Here is an 11,264-nt window from a genome sequence, read left to right as displayed (position 1 = left end):
TGGGGCTGAGGCTCTCCACTCTTGTTTTTTGTCAGTCTGATCAGCTTTGCAGTGGTTCCCCAACTTCAGTGGACATCAGAATCACCTGAAGGGCTTGTTAAATCCAGATTGCAGGGCCCTACCCCTAAAGATTATAAATAAGGAGGTTGGGCTGTGGCCTGTGAATTTCCATTTCTAACAAGTTTACAGGTGATGCTGATGAGGTTTGTCTGGAGGACCACATTTTAAGAACCACTGTGAGGAACTTAAGAGTTTCTCAAAACCACTGGCAGCCCAATATTACCCTTTATTTAGTACTCCCTCCCTGTTGTAAATCTCCAGTTCTTTTAAAAAAAATACCATTTCAAGGAATTTGGAGCATAAGGAGAGGGGTAGTCCACTGTTTTAATCTAGACTTTTAATTTCTTCATTTGTCATATTCCTCAGTTTTAGAGTAAGCCTCTAAAAAAATTTCTCCTTTTCATGGCTTTTTCCTTTTTTAAAGATTTTATTTATTTGTGAGAGAGAGAGAGAAAGGGAGAGCAGGAGCAGGGGGAGAGGGAGAAGCAGACTCCCTGCTGAGCAGAGAGCCCAACGTGGGTCTCAGACGCTTAACTGACTGAGCTACCCAAGCACCCCATTTCCTTTTTATGGCTTTTTAAAAAGCATTTCATTTTGGAAAATGTCAAATCTATGTAAAAGTATAGAGAGTAATGCAGTGACACCCGTCTTCCCAACTGTCATGCGGCTTCGATACTTTATCATCTGATAGTGGCCAGTCTTATTTTCATCCACACCTCACCTATCCCTCCCCACCCCACCTGAGATTATTTTGAAGCAAATGCCCAGGCATCCTCTATTTTTTTTTTTCAAGATTTTATTTATTTATTTGACAGAGAGAGAGACAGCAAGAGAGGGAACACAAGCAGGGGGATTGGGAGAGGGAGAAGCAGGCTTCCCGTGGAGCAGGGAGCCCGATGTGGGTCTCGATCCCAGGACCCTGGGATCATGACCTGAGCCGAAAGCAGACGCTTAATGACTGAGCCACCCAGGCATCCCTCAGGCATCCTATTATTTTATTCCTATATATTTCATTATATATCTCTAGAAGGTAAGGACTTAAAAAAATCCCCACCATATCTTCAAAATTAATAATTCCTTAAGACCATCTACTGTCCAATCAGACAAAGGAAGTTTCTGTCACTTATTAAGATAACATAGTTGAGATCATTCTGTGTATTTCATTTTGTACCTTGTTTATATATCACAAGTGCCAGATTGGAAAAATATATTTTGGACAGATTTAAAATTTGCTCAATTTGCTTATTGTATTTACTACTATTGTCACCTTCCTCTTTTCCATGAAAAAGTAGACATTTAAATTCTGAAATGGACTACGTATCTTCATTTTAAATGCGAAAATGGCAGTGTCAAGCACAGTAGAGCTCACCACTGCTACGGTTTTGAGGGAGAGGAAGATAGGAAAGCCCTGCTGAAGGCATAGGCCAGGGCCGGGGCTTTTGCCACATATTTAATAAGCATTTGAAAGTTGCCCTACTGACTTTGCCCAGTAACGATTTGCCTGATACACAAGGCTGAAATGGACTGAATGGTCACTCTGGGAGAGGAGAAGCCACTTCGACTGGTGGAAGCAGGAGCTTCGGAGGGCAGACTTGTTCCAGAAGAGTCTCCTGTTAGCATAGCTGTGGACTTCTTGGGAGTGGCATAGGAAACGATGATTATTTCAAAACTGGGAGAAGAGAAAACCAGTAAATGTGAGTACATGGAGTAATAGAGAAGACAGATATTCAGAACATACCTGAGTTGAAATTTCCGTTCTTGATCACTGTTGCCTTAGACTGTGTCCCGCAGTGCAGTGCACCCTATGAAACCCTGTGGCTATGGTTTGCAACCCTTTCAGGGTCTTCTGTTGATCTTTTGTACCAGTTGACTGGAATGTGTCTTTGTGCACCCCCAGGACAACCTATAATGTCTTCACTTCGGAACTTTTCATAGGTTGAGTGAGGGTTTCCATATTGTGGTTTCCGGCTGTCTTTATCTGACTATTCAAGGGCAATACCACCATTTCCTGGGTCTAGTATTTGCAAACATATAGCATCTATATGTTTTTCTGGTTATTTTTCTGTTTTTATTTAATTTGTAAAGCTAAACTGTAGGCTTTATTTGTGTTTCTCCAGTCCTCCATCATGTCCTTTTTGATGATTGAGTTCAGGATACCACATTGCATGTCTCTCAGTTACCTTGTTATTCATTTTGTTGTTGTTTTTTTATGACGAGAGTAATACGCTCATTGTAAAAATTCAAATAATCCAGTAGTATATAAAATAAAAAAGTGAGGTTTGTTTTGCCTTATCCTCTTCTCATCAGATTACCCAGAGGTACCACTGTTAACAGTTTGGTGTGTATTTCCAGACTTTTAAGATACATATATTTACAAATATCTAAATATGCTCATATAAATTTTGTTTTTAAATAGAAAAATTATCATAGATAATTTTTAATTATGATTTATTTAGTTATGATTAATGATATCATAGATATAGATATTGCTTTGCAAATTTTTCACTTGACAGTATGTCATGAATATTTATGTATATATGTAAATGTATGCATGTATGCATATATATGCTTTCACTTTTTAAATCATTCCCCTATGGGGAAATTTGTTTCCAATTTTTCTCTATTGTTAATGAGACTACTGCTGAATTTACAGTGATACACACTCTGTGTGTGTGTGTGTGTGTGTGTGTGTGTATGTTTATGAATATTTCTGCAGGAGTCTTGGGCTCAAAGGTCAAATGGCCTTTAAAAGGCTATATCAAATTACATTCTTATTAAAAATATGTTTAGAAGGGGGCACCTGGGTGGCTCAGTTGGTTAAGCCACTGCCTTCAGCTCAGGTCACGATCCTGGAGTCCCAGGATCGAGCCCCGCATCATCGGGCTCCCTGCTCAGCAGGGAGTCTGCTTCTCCCTCTTCTCCCTCTGACCCTCCTCCCTCTCATGCTCTCTGTCTCTCATTCTCTCTCTCTCAAATAAATAAAAATAAAATAAAATAAAATAAAAAATAAAAATATGTTTAGAAAACATATCGAAACTTGAAATAAGGAAAATAGATTCCTGTATGCCCTTTCAGGGTCACACAAGAACAGTGGTTCTCAAAGTGTGTCCCAGGACCTTTCAGGGGACCTGTGAAATTCAAACTATTTTCATAATTCTAGGACATTATTTGCCTTTTTCACACTCATTCTTTTATGAATGGATAGTTTTTCAGAAGCTATATGATATGTGATGCTGTCATCACTATGACAGCTCATGAGAAGTGTCCATGGCTTTTCTTGTGTTGTCTAGAATTTTCTAAAGTGGTAGGTTGAGGATAAACATACATGAGTTTTTAGAGCTTAACTCAGGTTGTTCTCAGTACTCTTACTAGCTATCTTTGGTTTTGCCTGTTATAGTCTTTGTAACCTTGTAATTACTGAATTAATGTCATCAGTAAATTATTATTTTGAAATGCCAGTGATCTGGAAAACTTTAAAATGATGCCACTCAGCTCACTACTATTTTTTTGTGTTAGAAAATAGAGATTAAAAAAATGTTATTTATGTTAATATGTAAATGGTTTGTTGTTTTTAAGTGCATCAGTATGCTTAAATTTTGTTTTAATTTCTAACGCTATGTATATTAATAAATATAACCCACATAAACAAAAGTTCTTGGAGATCTCAGTAATTTTTAAGAGTGTGAAGGAGTCCTAAGACCAAAATGTTCAGAAAGTCACTGTACTAGAGCAAGTATCTAACAAATCCACCTAGTGGTTAACTAACCCTTTTTGTTTGACTGACTGATTAGGGCCCAGACTCTGTAAGGCTGGTGTTAACTTGTACAATACTGATAAGCTGCAAATGATTTTTTATTTGGTAGTGTGACCTGTTCATTTTCTCTAGGAGAAAGGAGGTCATAGTTGTTTAGCTTTGTAGGACATAATCATTTGACTTTGTAATCTTACTCCTCCATTCTCTTCCAGTATCATCTTTTATCATCCTTTGGGATCCTTTGGTAATAAGTTAAAGAAATCTTTTGACCTGTGTTTACTGTGTTTCCAACTTTTGAAAATTATTCTTTGACAAGTTCACAAGAGTTTCTTTTTATCCATGCTCTTACGAACGTATCACAGATCTTTTTACTGGTTTTGCTGATGCATGAAATGTGCCAGGGTGTTGTAAGACTTAAGGACTTAAAAGTTAAAAAAAATTTTTTTAAACATTTCCTCAGAGTTCAATGGGTCTGCTTTCTGTTCAGGGGCCTGAAGAGGATTCGAGACTCTAAGAGAAGGACTAGGTGATCCCACGTGGCGTGGACTGGGGAGGTGTGCGTTTCCTTCGAATACTCCTACCCCGGGAGGCGGTCCTGTCAGCAGCTGTCAGTCCAGAGCAGTAGTAGTAGGTCCTAAGTGTTGGACCTTTCACATGGAACACGCGTTATGTTTAGAAAACCTTGTTGAGGGACAAGAACGTCCCAAAACAGCAAATACAGTAATTTTGTTATTTTGGTTGGGTGAGAGAATGGCATCTTTTTTTGCATTTTCCTGACACTAGTTGATGTGGGAAACAAAGAAGAAAAATTATTAAATTTCCTTACTACCTACAGCCCACTGACAAGTCCTTGAAACAGGCAGAATGACCTTCCTGTAGGGACTCAACTCAATGTTAACACTTTGCTAAAAGGGCCAAAGGCGATCCTAACCCGACCCCCCCCACCCCCGCCAAGATCCTGTAAGTCTATTTTAATATATAAAAATTCCTTTAGAAATTTCCTTTATCTCTAAACCCCCCAAGATACGTGTTGGCAATCACCCCCCAAGCATGTGGCCCATCGATACACATCTGCAGGGTCTCATGACGAAGGTTTTATTAGACAGTAATAAGTGAACCTTTCCCCAACAATAGCTAGTCCCCTCAAGGTCCTGGAAACCTTGCTTCCAAATTCCTTAGAGACCTATGCTATCCCTAACCCCCTCCCAACTTGAAAGTATATAACGGGCCACTCCTCACGACCCCAGTGCAGCTCTTCCTGCCCACGGATCCTGTCCCCATGCTTTCATAAAATCACCTTTTTGCACCAAAGATGTCTCAAGAATTCTTTCTTGGCCTCAGCTGTGAACCGTAAATGTCTTTCCTACATCACTAGTGAGGCCAACCATTTTTCCTATGTTTTTTTTTTTTTGGCCATTGCATTCTGTGAATTGCGTGTTCTAAATCTTTATTTTCCTGTTGGTTGCTTGGTTTTTTCTTTCTGATTTGTATACACACTTTATGGATCTCAATCTTTTGTTAAATATTGCAGTCTCTTGCTAGTATTTTTATTTGGGGGGAAATTCATTCTATTACTTTGATGGCTTCGCGGCTTTGTGTCATCCTAAAATATATATATTTTTTTCTTCTAATACTTTTGTCATATTATATTTTGAATCTTTAATCTGTTTTGCATATAGCATGAGTTAGGCATCTGTTACTTTTTTAATTCCTTATTCTATAAAACTGTAGAAGAGGAACTTAAACTTTTTTGCTGTTCTAATCCCTTTATTTTTACAGGTAAAATGGTTTACCTTCTTGATACCACCTTCTAGTATTTGTGCTCTATAGAAGGGTTTCCGTTTTTCTTTTTTTTTTTTTGAAGATGATACCATATAATAGGAAGTAATCCATTATTATTATATAATTTCACAGTGGTTCCTTTTTAATACCGTAAGGGGCAGCTATTTAATCAAGGCCGTGTTTCCTCCCCATGCTCTTTTCCATGTCTTCAAAACTACTGACATTGTTGCCATGTCTTCCAGGAGTGGTAGCAGCAGCCACTCCCCAAATTTTGATTTTATACAAAGATAGCTGCCTCTAACCACTAAACTATCTGAAGATAACCAATAACTGGAGCCTTTTTTTATGTCACAGTGACCACCGGTTATTTTTGGCCCTTTCTCACTGGACTGTGGCCTTCTTACATCTTGAGGGAAGGAAGTCACATATTATTACCTTGTCTGAGAACACGTAAAATTACCTACAGTAGACCAGTCAGTATTATTTGCAGCTGAGCTGCATAAATCCCAGAATATGTAAGAATTCCAAAATGGGAAAATTCTTGAAAATGTTACTGCTTTAAAATGAATCTATGATGATATCTGTTCTTTCAGCTCTGAAAGTATTTTCTGGTTTTTGTTTTTCGACATAATATTGGCTCAAATTCCTCCCATATTTATTTGTGCATATATATTTAAAACAATGCTGAATCATTGTGATAGAACATCTACTTCCTTGCAGAAGCAGGAAAAAGAAAAAGTTCTGAATTAGATACATATTTGTATTCCAAGGCTGGGTGCTTCTTTGGGGACATTTTCAAGAGCAGGTTTTAGACCACAACTAAAATCACAAGGTTTGAATTTGGTAGGCACTTATAATTATAAGATCTCATACGGTGTTTGGTGGATGTGATGATAGGAAACTGTGAGATGGGAGACAGTCATCAAAAACCATCAAAATAAGAAGAGGTATCAAGTCAAAATAAAAAGGTATCAATCAAATTATGTACTGAGTCAGACTTACAGAGCCTGTGGTATTCATAGCCCTTAATTCCCTAGCAAGGAAAATGGCATTTGAAAATTTAATTTTTCACCATGTCAGTCACTATTATTTGGTATCAACAACCAGTGGCTCCCAAACCAGGCTGATCATCTGAATATAAGTTCCTACCCTGAGATTCTGGGTTTTGTTGATATTAGGATGTAGCTCAGGAATATTTTAACAAGTTCCCCAGGTGAGGTGATGAATGTGGTCTGACAGGTTTGGGAAGCCCTGGTGTCGACCACTGTGTGCAGGGCGTCTTGCTGGTTAAAATACAGATTGCTGGGTCCCCCTCCTCCCAAGTTTCTGACTCACAGGTCTCTGGTTGGGCCCGAGAATTCGCAATTGTACTAAGTTCCCAGGAGACGTTGCTGCTGCTTTTGCTGGTCCAGGGACCACACTTCTGAGTACTCCTGACATAGATCTTCCCTAAGACTTCCCAGTCCCAGACTGGTCACACTCAATAAAGACAACAAACTGGATTCTGTGGCAAGGTCTCGGGTTTCCTTGGCTCAAGTCTTTGCTTTTCTTTTTCATGTTCTACTTGGTGATTTTTCTTCCTTGGGAGTGAGCATTAATTGATGGACCTCTATCCCTAAGCATAGTTTCGAGTGGAAAGAAGATGATGTTTGCTGGTTAGGGTGGCTTGGCAGGGGAATGAAAATAGCTGAGGAGTTGTGCAGATCTGGGCAAAACTCCCTGTGCTTTGACCCTGGTTATATTGTGATCTTGGGCAGGTCCCCTAATCTGCTTTCCAGCCGTGGGAGCTCCAGCCCTGGTGCCTTGCCATGCCTCCCTCCTGCCAAGAGGCCTTTACTCTTCTCCATACCTGGAAAGCTCTTCCCTTTCCCCAATGTCTTGTTATTGCTTGCTTACACTTAGATCACTGCTCAGCAATCACGTCCTCAGAAAGCCTTTCCTGACCTCCCTAAGTAGGTCAGGTCCTTCTTTACACACTCAGCACCATGTACCTGCCCTTCCCAGCATCACCACAGTTGCATTTGTATATTTACTTGTGTCATAACTTGATTTGTCTCTCTCTACTAGACTGTAAGCCCTGGGACTTATGCTGTAAAAAGGTGGATCAGTTTGTGTTTCCTATTGTGGTCCAGCCACAAACACTGTGCCTGACACATAGTAGGTGAACGAATGGGGGCACATATACAAACAGCAGCACGGGCAGGGTGGGCATCCCAAAATTGGCTGCATTCCTGCCTATGGGTTTCTAGAAGACACTTTGTTATTCTTTTTTTTTTTTTTTTTAAGATTTATTTATTTATTTGACAGAGAGAAAGCACAAGCAGGGGGAGCAGGAGAGAGAGAAGCAGGCTTCCCGCGGAGCAGGGAGCCTGATATGGGGCTCGATCCCAGGACCCTGGGATCATGACCTGAGCAGAAGGCAGACGCTTAAGCAACTGAGCCACCCAGGCGCCCCGACACTATTGTGCACAGCTATACTCATTGGTATCTGTTATTTGAACTACAGTTTATTGAGTACTTACATATGTCAGGCACCAGCTAAAGGTAATTTTTAACTACTTGCAAACATGACTGCCCTTTCCATATAGTAGAATCTTAACAATGGGTAGCATCTGGAAAGTGTATTCATTTTATAGAGATGGGATGCTTTAGTTACTGGCCATCACAGAGTAGAGGGTAGAAATAACCAGCACAGGATTTTAATTTTTATTTATTTTTTAAAAGATTTATGTATTTGAGAGAGAGGGGCAAGGGGCGGGGAAGGGACAGAGGGAGAGAATATCCAAGTGGACTCCCGCTGAACGCGGAGCCTGAAGCAGGGCTTGATCCCAGGAGCCATGAGATCAGGACCTGAGCCAAACCCAAGAGTAGGATGCTTAACCGACTGAGCCACCCAAGTACCCCGGCACAGGATTTTTAAAAGCCTGTTTGACTAGAGGTTAGAAAATGGGAGAAGGAATCGCTTATTACCTGGGGGCAGTTGGGCAATTGCCTGAAGAGTCTCCAGCATTAACTTGAACCTAATATCTTTAGGTCAGGGAAGGGAGTAGTCACGGACAGCTAACTTGGACATCCTGTATTATTGCCTAGTACCATGGGCAATTACCTGGCCTATTTTGTGGGGTATGCTGGATGGAGGCAGGAAGAAACATGTTCATATATGATCCAGAGAGATAGGCCCACTGGCAGCTTTATTAGATTGCATACAATTTTATGAGCTTGTCATAGAGCGTGTGCAAATTCCCATGTCTGCCCGCACCCTGATAATGACTGATACCTTTTAAGAGATAGAACACCACAGATGTTTGATTATATTTCACCCATAATTTGTGGTCCACATGACTTCATTGTATATGAGCTGATTTATAAGCTGTAAAGTATAATGCAAACGAGAAGTGGTATTTATTATTTGTATGCTTTCTGGTCATTGGCTGAGTTCCAGGGAGGTTTCTGTATCCAAGAGAGGTTTTCAGAGGAGACAAAGAAAACAGAGAGCAAAGAACTTGCGTAATCAACAGAGCAGTTTTATAGTTTTAAGATTTGGCGTATATAAATGATGGCTCTCCTGAACATTCTTTTTGAAGTCAGAATTTGGACCCAGATAAATTGGACAGATATCTCAATAGAGGGCACTAGTCCATGTATTTTTGCTGTTTTAAAATGGCAGTGACTGACTTTGACTATGTCAGTATCTGAAAGTTTAATAAGACATTTTTTTCAAACTCCCTTTATTTTAATTGAATGGAATTCATTTAGAGTCTGGTACCAGAAACTGGACAAAAGCTCATGCCACACCAGACTTTCATGGTGGATAATGGTAAGGCCTGAGGTGTTGCAGACGACAATCTGGATCTAGGTAATGGGCATTGTTATAACACGGTGCTGGTCTGTCATCCTTTATTATACCTACCCAGTTTATTTTGTTGTTCCGATTAAGAATGTGGAGAGGCCTATTTCGTTGTTATTGCCTTATGACTTTTAGTTTAATAGTTATCATAAGTGAGAATTGAATCGGTAGCTGGATAAGATAGATATATATATATATAATATAATTACTATAATATCTATAATATATATAACGTAATATATATATATAATTACTTCTCAAACAGAGCTGGGAAGCTTTTTTCCCCTAAACATAGAGGAAATGCCTTTGCTATGTTTCTAAATTTAACAAGAAAGAGGGCCTGAGGAGAGAAAGATGCCTCCTGAAGTTAAACAGGTTACCAGAAACCACTCTGACTGGTGGACTGGAATTGCTTCCCACTTTCCTAAGGCAAAGGTCATCAGCCAGCAGAGCCATTCACTGACTACACACCTCTCTGGGTGGGGCACTATCCCAGGCCCTGGGCAGTCCTGGAAAAAAGGACACAGTCACTGCTGTTTATGTTAACACCATACGATAAATACGAGTGCGGGTAAACAAGTAAATGACGTGAACACTTCAGCAAGAAGGGGAACTGGAACCTTCTGGGGAGGCCTGTCATCAGGTGATTTCCAAGTGGTTTTGAGTGTAAAGGAGAGCTCTTGCTCATGCAAGGTAGGAGGGATGGTTCCGGCAAAATGGAGGGAAGAGTCCATGTTGCTGGGCCGTAGGAGAGGGGCCAGTCTGGAAAGCAGAAGGAAGGAGGAAGGAGTAGCTGGATTATGTGTCTTGGCCTGAAGAGGTGCTTTTGAAACTGCTGCAGCTACTAACTAACCCTCTTAGGAATCAGAGATTGAGTGTACAGACCGAACTCTGACCCATACCCTGCAGCAGCCTGCCGGGGAAAACCACGCATGCACTATAATGGGACACCCAGGAAGGCAGCGTGCCACGGGTCAGGCTTGTAGGAAGTCCTTCGGCTATCTCTAGGAACCACCCAGGACGCTAACACTAACCTCTGTAACAATCAGCCCCAAATGGCCAGGACTTGATTAATAACTGACAGCTTCCCTATTTTATCTCCACTTCCAACTAAGGACCCATCAGAGAAAGCTGAATAGGCACTCCCCCCCCCCCCCAATCACATGGATGACCCACTTCCAGTTAGCCTGACTCCGGCTTCCCCACGCCAACAGCCTCCAATCAGGGCACTCTGCTGCCTTCCCTCTGTTTCACCATACAACTTAACCCACTCCTCTGCCTGCGTTTGAATCTCTGCCAAAATGCAAGTGACAGAGGCTGACCACCTTGCAAATAGCCTTTGCTTCTCTCATTGGATTGGTCTTCATTTATTTCCACAGGGGTACTGCTGCTGCTGGTTCGGATTCATCTGCTGCATAGCTTCCGCCTTGCGTTTCTGTTTCTACTTGAACAAGCACCGTTTGTCCTTTGCTTGGCATTTTGCCAAGAGAAATAATAGAAAGAGATAGATTAACAGCAATGCCGATGGGAGTCTGCTTTTTGAGGGTCACTAGGAAATGCTGTTGAGTGTCTCCTTTTACGTAGGGCGGCAAGAACATGGGCTCTAATGGAATCAGCAATGGGAGACAGTGCTGTTCTGATGTGGTCTGAATAGCTTTTTAATTTTCAAGGACTGCTAAGGGGGAATTCAACTCCTCTTGGATCAGTAATCAGTAGATGACTTACCCTGCACTTAGTAGTACATCCCATTCCTCTTTATATAAGTTTTACCACTCTAAGAGTGGCTCCAAAGAAAGCTACCGTGGTTCAGTGGTGGCTAAT

This window comes from Halichoerus grypus, chromosome 4 (assembly GCF_964656455.1).
Source record: "Halichoerus grypus chromosome 4, mHalGry1.hap1.1, whole genome shotgun sequence".
Classification (NCBI taxonomy): Eukaryota; Metazoa; Chordata; class Mammalia; order Carnivora; family Phocidae; genus Halichoerus; species Halichoerus grypus.
The sequence above is the reverse complement of the archived record's forward strand: the minus strand, read 5'-3'. Positions refer to the sequence as shown.